Raw genomic sequence first — 17,402 nt, 5'->3', positions numbered from 1 at the left:
TAGGGCAGAAGAGGAAGGGAGGATGGGAACAGAAGATACGAGAAAGGGGAAAACATTCAGAATGTAACAGGAATAAATTACAATACATAGAAAATGAAAAAAAAAAAAAAGAAAGAACTTCTAAGTCCACAATGCCCAAGGCTGGCTTCCTTCTTTTGGTGAGCGGGTATTTCTTTCACTATTTTTTCATTTGTAAGCAAAAGAGACCTGACCATATGACCATCCATGGCCAACTGATAGAGCTCCAATATTTACATGCTGTACTTCTTGGAATCTGCTTTCCTTTTGACGTGGGTAAAACAATCCGGAGTCTTCTGCCATGTAAGGAAACTTCTAACACTCAAAGAAAGTTATTCTCTCTTTTCCTGTGTGTTTGCTTAGGTCCAGTCTCCAGGGTCTATGCCTAAATCCTTCAACTTCTTTTCACATTCTAGTCTCCCGTGCCATCTTAACATTTCAGCACAGTCCCCTTACCTCTGGTTGCCTTAGTCTAAAGAAATACACACAATGTGGGGTGGTACTGCTCTTTCCTAAACTATATTGTTTCTCTGCTTCCAGAGGTCCCATTTGTGCTATTTTTCCTTTAAACTCTAGTCCATAACTGACTCATCTGAGATGTGTCATTCATTCAGACTCCCAAGTTGGACGCATGTTGACAATGAAGTAGCTCTCCCATGGTCTTTAAAGACACATGCACTTTATGGTTTCTGATTCTACATTTTTATGGAATTCTGTGTTTCTAATGTGTGGGTCTCTGTGTCTATAGGTGTTTCTTGTGCATTTTTTGGCTCATTGTTTTTTAGTTTGGTTATTCGTTTTTGTCTTATTCATGTTTGTTTGTTTTTATTTATCTCATTCTGTTATTATTAATTTTTAGATGCCTGTTTGTTTTCTAATGAGAGAGAACATGAAAGTATGTGGATTGGGGTGGGTAGGGGAGTATCTGAAAGGCATTGGGGAAGGGAACCATAATCAGAACATATTGTATGAAAGAAACTTTTCAATAAAAAGAAAGAAAAAGTATTTTTTAAAACAACAACAACAAAAAAAACATTTGTTTCAAAGTAAGATCCACTGAGTCAGAGATACCCACTGTTCCTACTCATTGATAACTTTTGAGTCTGACAGGGGCTGAATCCTCTCTTTAATTGTTTTCTGATTTCATAAAGTTCTGTTTAGACCTTGTGGTATTATCAAGGAAACTCAAAATATCTATCATAAAATGATAGATGTGCAAGATAGCATTTAATACTTTAAGCACTCCTTCCCTCACTCTTTCCCCCTCTCCTTTGCTTTCTTCCTCTTTCCGTATTTCTTGGGTTTTATGAGACAGAGACTCATGTAGCTCTGACTGACTCAAGTTTTCTATAGAGCCAGTGGTGACCATGAACTCCTGATCCCTCACATGTGCTGAGATTGCAGGCCTGTGTCACTACATCCGGTCCAATATTTTCCTTAAATGAATGTATGAATGGGTGATGTATTCATTAGTGGATATTTTCCTTTCCTCCGTCTCCTTGTGGTGAAGCTCCATGACTCTGAGTGTAAAGAATGTGGCTCTCATTCTGTCTGGTCCATGGAAAAACAAAGCACAATGGCGTCTTTGTTTCCTTTGCCAAGCCAAGCGTCCTACGGGACTGCTTTATATTTTCCCATAGTAGGTATAAGAGAAGGCTCATTGGGGCATCATGAATAAGCTGCTGATGCTGGAAAAGTGGGGGGAGTACTTCTCCAGCAGCACCCTCCCCCAGGAAATAAAGGAAGGCCAGGTCAGTGCCCCAGTGGCTCTGCTGGGTCTGTGGCCCCCTATCCTGTGACTCTCTGCAGGAGCAGAGTATGTCTCAACTGAGGCATGCCAGATTGGCAATCTTGAGATGTCATTTCAAGACATATATTTGGCTAGAGTCATGATGGAATTCTGCACTTTTGTCATAGACTTACATTATTTCAATAAATATTTTGGAGGAAGTCATTGTCCCACAACTAAGTTTTACCAAGTTATTTTCTTTTCTAATTTTTTGAAACATCATATATTATTGATTATTTGGGAATTTCACATAATGCACCCCAGTCACATTCATTTCTCAGTCCTCCCAGGTTTGCCTCTATCACTTGGGATCCCCCAAAAGAAAGAAGGAAAAAGAAAAATAAAGAAGAAACCCAAATCCCCCAAACCCCACAATCTAATTTGTGTTGCCCATATTCTCACTGGAGCATGGTCACACTTCCAGTGACTATCCCCTTAAAGAAAACTGAGTCCTTCCCCACTCACATTCCTGCCAGTCACCACCAATTATGGAGAGCTACATTTCAGCATCTTTATGACAAATTTTAAGAGTTCTTTTTGATAGCTTCGTGTCTTGTCTGTTGCTTTTTTGGAGGGGGTGTGGCAGGTAGGGGGTGTCACAGAAGCCTTCTGTGACTTTCTTTCTCAATTGCAAGTCTGCAGTTATCAATAACACAGCAAAAGTTGCTTGCTTGTCCTTTATAGTCAGTGGAAGCACGGATCATGGGCTTCCACCTGGTTTTATAACAGCATGGACCAGGGACATCCACAAGGGCTCCATCATTAGCATGTGGCATGAACCTCAGCATAGTGTCTGGTGACATACAGATCATAGACCTCTGCTGAAGCACAAACCACAGACACCACTGTGGCTCTTTGGTGGCAGTATGGGCCAAGGACATCAATGTGGTCTCTCTGGAGCACTAGCCGTGGTCACCAATATGGTCCCTGGCAGCAGTCCAACCCATGGATATCAACATGGCATCAGGTGGACATTCTGACACCCTGTAGGCCCTTGGCAGTAGCATAGACATAAACACCAACCTGGCCCCCAGTGGCAGCACAGCCCACAGATATCAACATGGCTCCTGGCTGTAGCAAGACCACAGACCCCAACATGGCTTTTGGCTGCAACACGGCCATGGACGTTAACATTGTCCCCAGTAGCTACACAGGCCATTCACATCAACATGGTTCCCGGTGGCATCATGGTCTACAGACATTCAAGTTATTTTCTGAAATATAGCTTAATTCTATCAATAAGTATAGTTAGAATGCACATGTATATAATAAGCATATAAAAGTGATTGAATAGATTTATTTCTTAAAGTCACAGCTTTCAAGTAACAGTTAAATTTACTGAATATATATTTGGTGGAAGGTCCATTCAAAAAATGTAAATATGAACAAATGTTCATCTGTACATTTGCTGAATATAAAATATAGGCTTGATAATGCCTTAATTTGTCAAAATGTATTGTTGAAAATTTATTTTTATTTTATGTGTATGAATGCTTGCCCACATGTATGTATGTATGCATATTACATATATACAGTGTCTGCAGAAACCAGAGAGTATATTGGATACCCTGGAGTTGTAGTTACAGAATGTTCTGAGCTGCTGGGTAGATGTTGGGACCAAAGCAAAGTCCTCTAAAAGAACAGCCAATGCTCTTAACTCTTGAGCCCTTTCTCCAGCCCCAAGGTTTAAATCATGTGTTATTATGGGATATACAGTCTTTCTAGGATTTGTGTTAATTAAGTACATGTGGAGTCTACAGTACTATTAACCCAATTTTGGGCTATGTTAGTAAATGTTATAATTTTATTCTTGGCATTTATGATCCCAGCTACTAAATGATTCTAAACCTACTGTCTAAATGTTCAGTGGAGAGTGTAGGGTGTGGCGTGTAGCTACAGCTTAGTCACAAAGGCAACACTAAGTACGTTAAGATTCCTGTTTGTGTGATCTATGAAAATTTAAATGCCTATGGGTAAATCATCTAATAAGGATTCGTTAACTAACCAAAGGAAAGGAGCTGCTGTGATAACCAACAAACTAGATTTTAACCACAGTAAAGCTTGTTGCCGTCAGTTCCTCGTTCTCTATTCCTGGGGATCAGCTTTTATTCTTTTCATAACTGTATAGGGACATCTTCATGTTTCCTCATTTCAGATCTGCTCAGACTAGACCCTAAACTGAATGCATTGTAGATTTAAAAAAAGATCCTGTAGGGAAGAGAGAAACTTATGCTTCTGGTTAGAATCTGCAGTGTTTTTCTGAGGCTCACATTTTAATGCGTTTTTGACTCTATCATCTATCTATCCATCTGTCTATCTGTCCATTTATCCATCTATCTATCATCTAACTATCTATTCATTCATTCTTTGCTCTATTGCTTCATTGCTCCATCTGTCCACCTATCCATCCATCTACCCACCCATCCATCCACCTCTACAGAGAGCACTTGGCCCATTTCCAGCAGCTTTCTGCTTCCTGATTGGCTGTGATATGGATAGCTGCTGTTCCCCAACCTTCTCCTCTATGGTGGACTGAAACTCCACTGACCTGTGAAACCATGTATAAAGATGAACCTTCCTTTTAAGACAGAACGTAAAAATAACACAATTGACATTATTACCTACATAAACCTTCTCTCATGTTTAATACTTTTGTTTCCTCCATATTGTCACTTCTGCCATGCTACAACTTCTTTCTCCTCTGGGTCTCTGTAGCTCGTCTTGCTTATTCTTTAAGTCTTGTTGACTTTCTCTTAGAATCTCAAATATTTTATCCCTCCCTTTTTTAAGAGTAATGTTTTTGATGACTTCATCCATAAGCACCGTGGCTGCATCCCTGGTGGTCTAGTGGTCAGGATCCATCACTCTCACCTCTTCTGTAGGGAGCTTTCTTCACAGTGTTTGGTTGACTAGGCAGTTCTTTAACTATAATTGCATTATTAGTTTTGTGTAAAACCCTTTTATCTCAATAGAGGACTTTCTCTGGAAATAATTTCATATTCTATTTTGATCATGTTATAGTTTCCTCAGTCACATTATGAAATTCTATAGTTGGATTGGTCACAGAAGCTCATTCAGAGAACAGGACCTGAGACCCAACTCTGAGCTCATTAATATTATCCTGGAACTCAGCTCTAAGGAGTTTAATAGCTTTACCCACATGTAACCAACTATAGAAAGGAAACGGTAGGAAATTACAGTCAGACTTGCTTATTATTTGGCAAGCTTTTATCTAAAACTTGAAGTGTAAGGGTTAAAAATAAATCTTGACCAAATACTACTTTAGACAGTGTCTAGTGAAGACTTTTTTTTAAAATTAATTTATTCTTGTTACATCTCAATGTTTATCCCATCCCTTGTATCCTCCCATTCCTCCCCCCCCCTTTTCCCATTATTCCCCTCCCCTATGACTGTTCCTGAGGGGGATTACGTCCCCCTGTATATTCTCATAGGGTATCAAGTCTCTTCTTGGCTACTTGCTGTCCTTCCTCTGAGTGCCACCAGGTCTCCCCCTCCAGGGGACATGGTCAAATGTGAGGCACCATAGTACGTGAGAAAGTCATATCACACTCTCCACTCAACTGTGGAGAATATTCTGACCATTGGCTAGATCTGGGAAGGGGTTTAAAGTTTACCTCCTGTATTGTCCTTGGCTGGTGCCTTAGTTTGAGCGGGACCCCTGGGCCCAAATCTGCCTATCATATTGTTCTACTTGTAGATTTCTAGGACCATCTGTATCCTTTTATTTTGCTATTCTCCCATGCGTCTCTCAGTGAAGACTTTTAAACACAACCGTTCTTTATAAAAAGAGGATGAAAACAATGAGTTAGCAAGGACTCCTGTTTGAGGGAGACTGCCTTCAGAGGGCATTGACCAGAACTGGGCGTCTGATGTCTTAACAGGCCTCAAAGATCACTGGCTGTAGGAGCAGGAAGAGACTGCTTCTCATGGCTTTCAACATATTCCCTTTGGGACTTTAGTTTTGTGTTAAGTTCTTCCAAATCTTCCTGCAGACATTACATCCCAGTCTCTTCTCCTTGGGGAAACATGGGTTGGAGTTTGATGGTTTAGACATCGAGTATACAGACATCAAGATCAAACAACAGAGACATCAGCTGGGTTTTTTATTTAAAGTCTCATAGTGTCTTATTGCATAATGTTAAATTCATTCAAGAAGCCACAATCTAGTTTCCATGCTGTGAAAATGTCTTCCTGGAGACTTTATATAACTTTTGGTCGGATGATAATTTCAAGAAAAGTAGACTGGTGGTTGATTGGAGGCTCCAATTTTTCCAAACCTACTTTGTTTGGAGGTTCTTTAAATGCTTATACCCCCATTCTAACACACATACCCTAGACAGGAGAGAAAGGAGGTTTATGGGAACTGCAGAAGTAGACCTTTCTGAATTCAATTCAGAGAGATTCTCCTGGAATAGCCAGTAGTATTTTGGCAGACCAGCAATTCCACCAAAGTTGCTGCTGGAACCTGGAACAACAGCCCAAAGCTGGATCCTCAAAGCATTTTCTGGAGCAGTCTCTCTAGGAGTGCCTGGAAGTGGAGCGATGAACAGACAAACCCAAAAAGACCCAAAAAGCCTTATTCAACTACATTTTTAGCTTTTTAAATCAGTGAAAAAATCAATAAAGTATCACTTTGTGTATTGTTAATCATAGAATATCTAAATATCTTTTAAAAATAAGACAGGTTTATTTAGGATAGCCTCCAGAAGAGAGCTGGGGGAATGAGGCAAGTCTCAGCTTCCTCTGTGTTTCTACTGGAAGAGAGAGACAGAGAGAGAGAGAGAGAGAGAGAGAGAGAGAGAGAGAGAGAGAGAGAGAGAGAGAGAGAGAGAGAGAGAGAGAGAGAGAGAGAGAGAGAGAGAGAGAGAGAGACAGACAGACAGACAGACAGACAGACAGACAGACAGACAGAGACAGAGATATATCAGGGTTCAAATCACTCAAGACCAAGACTTAAGCAAAGGCAAGGAGACATTAGAGAAAAGATACAGAACTTAGACTAAGGAGGGTACTCTGCCTATAGCTGTTAATAATAATGGTAGAAACATAAGAGTAATGCATGCTAGCCAGAAGTAAATGTCATATTAATCTCCTTTTTCTGTGTGAATTGAATAAGTTAAACATCTCCCTTCATATCCAGATAACATTCAATCATTTTGTCATAGTTGAGTTGCATTAAGTGAAACTGATTATGGTGAGTTGAAATTAGAATCAACAGTAATCCAAATCCTGACCTTCAACTCCAGGCTTATATACTGAAATACTCTAAGGAGAGATTTTGTAGAAGGTGGTGGGTTTTCTTTACATAGGTATATGAGAGAAGGAAGCAACAGAGTGCTTAACTCTTGGAGCAGGGCTCTGTACAAGGCACAGTACCAGTTACCAGGCCTGGGTTAATCCACTCACTTATGCAAAGGCAGCATCAGCAGGCTCCAGCCCTATGTGTGGTACCTACCTCTACCTTGGTGGGTCATAATGGAAAGACCCCGGGGAGCCTCTGAGGAGATGAGACCATCTGACTCACTATTACAAAACTATGTACACATCCTGGAGTTTGACTTTCATTTATGCTAGTGCCTTTAAGATGAAGAGATGGTCATTTTACAAAGGAAACCCTCTGCAGGCTTTGGGTTTCACATGTGTGTGGGCAGATGGAGAGACTCTTGGATATGTGCTGGCTTTTGAAGGCTTTCCTAATGGGGGTGGTTGAATGGTTTGATGTAGTGGGACTTATGAATTGGCACAAGGAAGCAGACACTTAGACAAATGAGAGAGGTGGGGGAAAGGGAGATGAGAAAGACTATTCTAGCATCCACTTAAAGAGAAAATGTCTTAAGTGTTGGGGAAAAAATGAAATCTAGCATCATGGAAAACATTTTAATAAGCTGAAATCAGACTGAACACAAGGTACAAAACATCCCCTTCGCCTCATACTTTGAGCCACAGTTGCGTAGATTAATATATAAGAAACAAAATAGAACGACACTGAACATCCTGATCTGACCACACCAGTTCCTTTGTCACTTGATTGATTGGTTAAGCAAATGTTCAGTGTCTCTGCATGCCAGCTCTGCCACAGGTCAGAACACAGGCCAGGACTCTTGAAGTCCTCACGGGATTCACATTGCCCTGGAGGATTTCCTCAATTTTTACCACAAGATTCTCAAAAATAAATAAATAAATAAATAAATAAATAAAACCATTTAAATCTAAGTTTTATATTTTTTTCTTCTCTCCATAATTTCCTCTTTTGCCAATTTTAATACAATGTGTTATTTATTTTAAAAGGAGAAAAGGAAGATTTAAGGCTTAACTATGTCCGGTCTTGGGTCAGCAATCACCACAGACATTCCTGTGGTCCTGGCTGCTGCTGACATGCGCTCACAGGTCAACCAGGAGCCAGAGTCTGGATGCTCAGGTCTGTGCTCCTTGTTTGGCTTGCTGGCTTGTTTCTCTGGGTGTCCTGTGAGCTGCCTGTGTCTTTAAATAGGCTCCTGGCCACAGGGTGTTTCAAACTTGATATTACCCTTCCCATGGATATCAGCTCTTAGCCCATCTTTTCCCAAACAATGGGGAACTGGGAGATGGAGGGGGATCCATCTCTAAATTGTCTGTCATTGCACCATGAAATGAATCCATTGACCACCTACCAAGCCTTTTCATGGCTTTCATACTGAGTTTGTCCATGTTTCATTACTTCCAGAGACCACGTGTTTCTCTTTGTACTTGAACTAGTGTTCAAACTGTTCAAATGACAGGGAGACAAATGGTCAAATGATTGGGGTCCTGATTAATCTAAGATCGATTTGTAAATTAGAGGCACATAATTATTGGTTAAGACCGTGCACCATCAATCACCATGCTGTGTGCTTTAAATCTCACCTGAGGCTGGACACGGTGTGCTCCAAAGATTGCTATTAAAATTATATTAGATGCTGGCAATGCTGGTTGCCATCTAACACCCTCAGTTTATCAATAAAGTTATTCTCATTATTAGTGATGAGATTAGAAGACCAGGCTTAAGTTAAGATTAGTTTAACCCTTTATAGGATTAAGTTATATTTTGGAATTGGCATATGAAAATAAAAGATTCATTAGACAGTAAACAGAAAAACAACTTCAAGTAATAGCATGATTTCACAAAACTAACTGAATATCGAATGTCCATTTTAACACAGGGGTCATATTACTGACAACCTGAGTTTTTCCCTCATAAACCACTTGCCCACAGCTTCTGACAGTGTACGTGTTCTTTTATCTTTTTCTCATTGATCTTGGTCCCCTTTTTTCTCATTGATCTTGGTCCCCTTTTTAAAAGTTCTGTTTATTAATTTACTTGAGTATATGCTTATGTGTGTGCCCAGGGATACCTCTGTATGCTAGAGAGCAATGGATGCTCTTCGCTATCATTTTCCAATTACTCCTTTGAGGCAGGGTCTCTCAGTGAACTTGGGGCTTTAGTTTTCTCAGCTAGGCTGACAGACAGCAAGCCCCAGTAATACTCCTGTCTCTGGCCCTGTTGGAGCTGGGTTACAGACATATGTGGCTCCCCTACTTTGTGAAGGAGCTGGGATCTGAGCTGCAGCCCTCATGATCTCATGGTGAGGACTCTCGGCACCTGAACTATCTTCATCCCCTCATGCAGTTACTTTTCCCTGTGGATAAATTCCCCAAGGCCACCCTGCCTGGTCTCTCTGCTCATCCGCTCTGCTCTTGTTCATTACACTTCACTTCACTGTGGAGATTAGAATATTTTTGAGCACTGAGCAGGTGAGATGGCTGAGTGGGTGGAAGTTCCCGCTGTGTAGACACAACAGCCTGAGTTTGATCCCCAGAAACCATGAAGAAACAAGTCCATATCCCCAAATTTTCCTTTAGTATCACATGAGCATATCATTCCTCCCCCCAACACACACACACTTGTACACAAGGGCACATGTTCACGCACAGATGCACACACACACGCAAATACACAGGCATGTGTACACACACAAACATACATGCACACACATACAGAATATGTGTGTGTGTCTGTACATGCTATATGTGGCATATCCTTTATATAAAGCTACCTTGTGTACCCAGCTTTAAAAGAATATAGCATTAAGTCAGGTGTGGTGACAACCACCTTGAATCCCAGCATTCGGCAAGACAGAGGCAGGCAGATCTCTGAGTTTGAGGCCAATCTTGTCTATTAAGTGAGTCCAGGGTAGCTGAGGTTACACAGAGAAACTCTGTCTTGACAAAAGAAAAGAAAACAAACAAAAGAACATAGAATCTATAAGTAACAAAAGGCAAGATTTTACTTCAGAACTTTGGGGAATGTGTCATGTCTTTTCCTGTTAAAGTTTGCCCAAGGCTATACACTATACCTGCCCGCTATGCATTATACCCATCTACTATACAATATGCATGTCTACTGTGTGCTATACCTATCCATTATAATGACAATTTTGGAATTTTGGTCTCTTAAAAAAACACAGAAATATCATAGGAATGGTTTTTGTTTTAATCCCAGGAGTGGAGACGTGGGGCTCCTTTGCAGCAGCTGGCTATGATTTTCCTCTTGCTCTAGCAGAGGCATGATTTTTCCAGCTGCAGATAGTTTCTGCAATTGTGTGATGTTTGGAATTCTGGGGACTTCTCAGAGGGTATATAAATGCTAGAGCTCTGAGAGGCAGGGTTGATGCTTGATGATGATTCAAGGGGGTTGTTCGTTGATTGCTGGTTGGTTGTTGATTGTTGTTGGTCTCAGTTTGTTAAGTAGTCATGTGCAAAGAAGAAACAACAAGCAGTTAGAAACCCTGATGGCAAAGATCAAACTTGTCCCAAGGAACTTGATGCCCCTAACCAGTAGGAAGTGGTCTCACAATATCATTGCCACCTTTTCCCTCTATCTTTGCTTCCTCTTCTCCCTGGGGGGGGGGCGGCTGTTGGCCACCAACCCGCAAAGGCAGAAAGAGCAGAAGGTGTGGTGCAGAGCTTGGAAGGCTTTGAGTAGGACAGACATCAAACACTCTGGGAAACACTTTAGGGAGCTAGTTCAACTTTACTTGGAGAGAACAAAGGCCATAGTCCTTGGGGAGTGAATAGGGGGTTTCTGGGATAGATGTAAATAATTGATACAGACACTTTAAGGATGCTTGTTTTGAATTTGGCAGCATGCTCCTATCATATGGGCAGGAACACAGTACCTAATTATCCTATAGGTGCAGGGAGAGAAGAGCTGGCAGGGAGCTGTGTCAAGGGCCATATATCAAGTGTGGTGAGGGGCATCTATGTCTAAAGATACTCTAAAGACGGAGTCAGGCAGAGAGTAGGAGGTCCCACTGGGGAGAGGGAGTCCTACACCTAATGCTGAGCTCAGAAAGGCTATCTGGACTGGGATGACTGCAACCTCAAACAGCTGGGTCCTTCCAACATCTATCTTTTTCTCTCTCTCTCTCTCCTGTCTAATGTTAGGGGATTGAAAGGGTAGAAGAAAGCAGGTGGAGAAGGGTGGAAGAAAGAAGAACCTACAAGACAGTAGAACACTGGTTACAACCGAGTCTCCTGTTAATAACTTTTACTTACATATCTCCATACACTATTCACCACGGGCCCAAATGAGATGTAAGTGTCTGCCTTACGGATTACTTGGTAAATAGATCAGAAGAGCGTTTTCAAATAAATGTATTGTCTTCTTAATTCAAAGGGAGTCCTGACAGCCTGCGCCTCTCTTCAGGGCCAGTATCTGAAGCTCCAGCCCCTTTACTCTTATTTCAAGGAAAAATATCCCAGCCCTTCTTCTGGGTGCCAGATTCCAAGGAAGTTCACAGACATAGTAACCCCTGAACACCCACAGCTTCTTTCTCTCTCTAGTGTCCTGCAGCCCTGTAAACAAAATCATTATGGTACTTGCTGTTTCACGGAGTCGGGGCCAGTTAGTAATGCCATAGATGTGAAGGTGTCATGTGGACACTCTGTGATGCTGTGCTGTCCCAAGTCCTTTCAGGTGACATTATGACAGCCATTGGGAGTACTGGTGCACCCATAAGGAAAGACATCAAAGCTTATTTTCCTTACCACGTGACCACTAATTCTTCCAACTAATTTTTCTGCTAGAAAGTGGAGATGAGAGGGGAAAAGCATTTTCTTGGTCACTAGCTGAAAATAGGGTGACAAGAGTTTGTTGATTTGCTCCAATAAAGGGACTTCAGCTGTCATTACCATGTGCACACACGAGCACACATGTGAGTGTGCATTTGCCTGTGTGCATTTCAGAGCACATGTGTGTGGAGGGCAGAGATCAGTGTTAGGCATCTTCTTCAATCACTCTCTACTCTGTTTGTGACTGAACCTGAAGCTCACGGATTCGGTTAGAATGACAGCCCAATAAACCCCAGGGATCCTCCTGTTACTGCTGCCCTGGCTCAGGCATTTATGGGTATAAACTCAGGTTCTCATGCTTGCTGACCAAGCACCTTAACAATTGAACCATTCCCCAGCATCATAAACTGATTACCTTTAATATAATTTGAATACAGGTGTCCTGTGACCCATGTGCTCCTGCACAGCTCAAATGGACTTTTACATTTGGGGACTGAGTTTAAGACCAACTCTTAAAATATATTATATTCTATGGGCTGGAGAGATGGCTCAGAGGTTAAGAGCACTGGCTGTTTTTCCAAAGGTCCTGAGTTCAAGTCCCAGCAACCACATGGTGGCTCACAACCATCTATAATGAGATCTGATGCCCTCTTCTGGCTTGCAGGCACACATACAAGCAGAATACTGTATAAATAATAAATAAATACATCTTTAAAAATATTATATTTTAAACTTTATTGGTGTGGGCATCTTGCATGCATGTATGCCTCTGCACCACATGAATGCCTGATACCCAAGGAGGTCAGGAGAGGGATTCAAATCCTCTGGAACTGGAGTCACAGATGGCTGTGAGCCACCATGTGGATCCTGGGAACTGAACCTAGGTTCTGTGCAAGAGCAAACAGTGCTCTCAACTACTGAGCCATCTCTCCAGCCACAAGGTTACTAACTTTTAAAATGTATTGCTGAGGGTTGTTTTTCTGCGCAACTTCACCTTTCTACCAGCAGGGTTTAAATCACATGTTTTCCTCCCTGGTTCTGATAGCCATTGGTGTTTCCATTTCTTTAGTATGTAGACAAAACAATGACTTTACTGCTGTCTTTGGTTTCTTTCCTCTAGGAAGTGATGGCGATAACGGGCCTTCCTTCCTTCCTTCCTTCCTTCCTTCCTTCCTTCCTTCCTTCCTTCCTTCCTTCTCCCCTTCTCTCCTTCTTTCTTTCCCTCTCTTTTTATGGTGGGCATTTGCTAACTTACATTGTTTAACTGACAAATGGAAATCCACAACATAATCACGAATGGTATGATGTTCCATATACAACAGATGTGTTCTGTTGTGGCTTGGCCGGGCTAATCAATACATCATCCCAGATGCACATTGGTTCTCCCTCATGAGAACACTTATGATCTGTTTTCTCAGTAAATTGCAACCACATAAGTTGTTGTGATAAGTTGTATTCATACACAACAGCTTTCTTGAGAGTTTTCATTTCTCTAACTGAAAATGCATCCTTTGAACAAATGTCTCTCTGGGGTCCCCAAACCCAGGCCCTGGTGACCGACCTACACACCGAATGTCTTTCACACGCTTGTCACTTGCTTACTCTTTCTCCAGGAAACATCTTTTGAAACCTTTTGCCAGTTTCTTGACTGATTGTTTTTTGCCTGTTGAACTTGGGGAGATTTTTTTCCCATCAAAATTACTCAGTGCCAGATGTGCTGTGGAAGTGGGAGAAAACAGACAAAGGCAAGTCCATTTGGAGTTTGTTAGATTCACACTGGATCGGTCCATATCTGATCTTGTGTCTCTATTGTCTGCTGTGCCTGCTACAGAGTTACTATACATCCTCTTGCTGCACTGTGGGGCAGGCATGGCTCTGACATCCAGGACATATAAGGCTTTGGTTTTTCTCCTAATTGTGTATCTGGCATGCATTGCCACATTTCTGAACCATCTACAAAGTGTTTGGACAATGTGTTATTTTCCTAATACTTTTCATAGTGTTCTTCTTTCGTCCATTCACCTAGGGTGAATGTCTTCTTTAAATAGAGATATTCTTTACTCTCTCATCCGTCAAACTCATTTAGCTACAAACAAAGCAGGGTTATTGAACTGTTATTATTTTCAACATTTTAAATCATGTGGGGGAAATTCCTCCTATACCAGATGTCTCTGGACATTTTTGATAACTAGGTTGCAGAGGATCTCTCAGACCTCTGAGAGACAAAAGTGACCAACGAAAGCGGTTCCTTCTGGATTGCAGCCTGCCAACTGAACAAGAGGAGAAATGTTACTGTTCACCATGTAGAGCGTTTCGTACTTGCCAGCTCAGGACACAGGAAAGCTGCACGAGGCCAAGTTCCCCGCGGAGCTCATTCCACAGGGATTGCTGTTTCTCTCTTAAGAGCAAAAATGCTCTTAATGTTTACCCACTGCCTTTTCTCTTCTTCCTCAGGGAAGTGTAGTCCAATAGAACATGTGGGGAAAGCCTTTCTCGTTGTGAGTTTTGTTTTCTCTTTCAATGTTCAAATTATTTTAAGACTAAAGTTATTGTAGAAGCGTTCACAATAGCATTTGGGTTTTCAATAATTAAATATCTGAGAACAACCAGATGTCTGCCTGTACTGGAACTCTAAGTAAAATAACAAGAAGGAAAGGAGGCAGGATGATGATGATGATGATGATGATGATGATGATGGTGATGATGATGGTGATGATGGTGATGATGATGATGATGATGGTGGTGATGATGGTGATGATGATGGTGATGATGATGGTGATGATGATGGTGATGATGATGATGATGATGATGATGGTGATGATGATGGTGATGATGATGGTGATGATAATAATCTACATATAGAAACTACCACACTTCTTTCACCCTGTTTAGAGACAGGTATAAGCTAGAACACAAAAAACATATTCCCCACACTTTTAGGACATGCAAAGATGCCCATAGTATAGTGAAAGAAAGTCCTCATAGAAACTCCAAAACAGGCTTTTAATATTAAATCCTTTAAAAGTTTCTTGGTAACATTACATGCAAAGCTGGGGTATAGGCCAGTGGTAGTAGAGTGTGTGCTTAGATCATATGAGGCTCTGGGTTCAATATCCTGCACCAAGAGAAAGAAGGAAGGAAGAATGCAGGAAGGGAGGGAAGAAGGGAAGGAGGAAGGAAGGGTAAGGAAGGAAAGAGAGGGGGTGAGGTAGGAAGGGAACCAAGCAAGAAATGCATTTCTGCCATGACTCTTTCTTCTAAACCGATTTAAAGGCAGTATGTTTTAATCAGCTTAGTGGGCAGTGACGTTCAGTTTTTCCAGTTAATTCTGTGATGAGCAGGAGGGTTTAGAAAGATTACCCAGATCCCAGGCTAATTCAAAGAGGGGCCTGTGTGATGTTCTAGAAAGCTCTGCAGAGAAGCCCGGGAACCCCTGGAGAGGCCTCTCTGACCGCAGAAGATAAGTTTGGTTATGAGATCACAGATGAAATAGGCCTGAGGTGAAGAATATCTCATGTGTCACTATAAATAAGATAAGGGCAACCTCAGACATCTGCTTCAGCTCTGGGCTAAGACAGCAGAGGTTTCAGAATGAACCTTCGTAGTTTCCCTTTGTTTGGAATCTGTGGTCTCTGATGAATCCTAATGCCTTGTCCAGAGGCATATGTGCATTTTAGAATGTATTTCTTGATCCTCTGCGCTTTGCCCTGTGACCCCAGAAAACCCAGGAGGCCTCAGATCACATATAGGAATATCCCAGAATTGATGGTGGTTTGAGCAGCCCCTTAAAGTGAAGATTTGGGAAGTTAGGCTTTGGGGCTCACAATGGTCATAGGATGTGTGAGAGGAATACACCTTTTTATCTGGAAGGACTCTGCACTTCTGAGTCAATGGCACATGTGCAGCTCAGTGACTCTCACAGCCACACAACTCGTTCCTTAGAAAATTAGAGTCTAGTGAAGGATCACACGGACTGAAGGGTCGGAAATTCCCTTTGGTGTTAGCCTGAGTGGCGAGGGTCTGAGAGAGGGCTACAGGAAGGTAGTGAGAGAGGCTGATCAGGCATTGCGATCCTTCTTTCATCTTGTAGCCACAAGGAGCCTGCGTGAACTCCAGAGCAGACATTATAGAAAACTAAAGATCACCGGTGAAGATGAGGAAGTCTGGGGGTCGAGACCATACAGGTCGCATCCAAGTCCATGGTATTGGTGGGGGCCACAAACAGAATTATCGAATGATCGGCTGTCTACGGTTCCGGCCGTTGAAGGAAACCAAGCCAGGATGCTTTGAGGAGAAGATTGTCATTGTCCGCTACGATCCTTGTAGGTCTGCAGCATAGCACTGGTTGCTGGGGGCAGCCGGAAACATTGGGTCGTTGCCACAGAAAACATGAAGGCAGGAGATACGATCCTCATCCTCAACTCCAACCATACAGGCAGGATGGCAGTGGCTGCTTGGGAAGGGGATGCACATCTGCTCGGGACATTGCCTGTGGGGACCCGCATCAACAATGTGGAAAGTGAGCCTGGCCTAGGAGCCCAGTAGACCCAAGCTGCAGGGATGTGTGGCACGCTGCTTCAGAAGGTGAACGGAACAGCCGTTATCCCGCTGCCCTCTAAAAGGCAAATGCAGGTGTTGGAGACACGTACTGCTACTGCAGGCCGAGTTTCCAACGTCAATCATAACCAGAGGGTCATCGGCAAGGTAGGACGTTAGCACTGGCTGGGCAAGAGGCCTAACAGGGGGCTCTGGCAACGCAAGGGGGGGTTGGGCCGGCTGGAAAATTCGGCCACTGACCCCCATGAAGAGTTACGTGAAGTTGCCCTCAGGTGCTGCCCAAAGCTGATACATCTGGACTCTAATAAAATGCCCCTTGTTTTTGTTTGTTTGTTTGTTTTTAAAGAAAGGAAAATAAAGATATTTTTTAAAAGATGAGCTTTGTGTTGCTTTTGTTTTCGATTTAAACTATTGAGTTGTAAATTTGTAAAGTGAGGCTTTCTAAATTGATGCAAGATCTCAAAATCCAATTTTATAAACAGAGTTCTGTATCTCCCAGGAGCTAATTACAGTGCCCCCCTCTCCCATGTCATCTGTTTTGTCTTAAACCAATTGTGACATCATAACGACACACATGTCTTCATTTACCATATCTAAAGTCGATCAAATGACCAAAATTTTCTAACTAAATAAGTTCAATACAGCATGTAAGCTATATACAGAAGTCTAATTACATTAGAAGTATAAAAGTTTAATGAAAGAGTAAAATACTTTGTCTAAATAAATCATGAATCATAGTATATTGGTCACAACTAGGCTCAGAAACCAGGACAATAGTATATTCAAAGCAAAATTTGCCTGGGTTGCATACCATCCCAGTGAACCACTGAAACATTTGTGAATTAAAAAAAGATTTATGTCTGAGCGCCATATGCCTGTAGTGCCCCCGGAGGGCCCAAAAGAGTGCTAGCTCCTCTGGAACTGGAGT

General features: G+C 42.0%; 1 pseudogene; it reads left to right on the top strand.

Annotated features, from left to right (window-relative positions):
• The first annotated feature begins 8,143 nt into the window (after positions 1–8,143).
• Positions 8,144–16,763, top strand: LOC127198989 (39S ribosomal protein L2, mitochondrial-like; annotated as a pseudogene).
• The last annotated feature ends 639 nt before the right edge of the window (positions 16,764–17,402 follow it).

Source organism: Acomys russatus, chromosome 15, assembly GCF_903995435.1.
Source record: "Acomys russatus chromosome 15, mAcoRus1.1, whole genome shotgun sequence".
NCBI classification, from domain to species: domain Eukaryota; kingdom Metazoa; phylum Chordata; class Mammalia; order Rodentia; family Muridae; genus Acomys; species Acomys russatus.
This window is presented reverse-complemented; position numbering and strand designations above follow the sequence as displayed.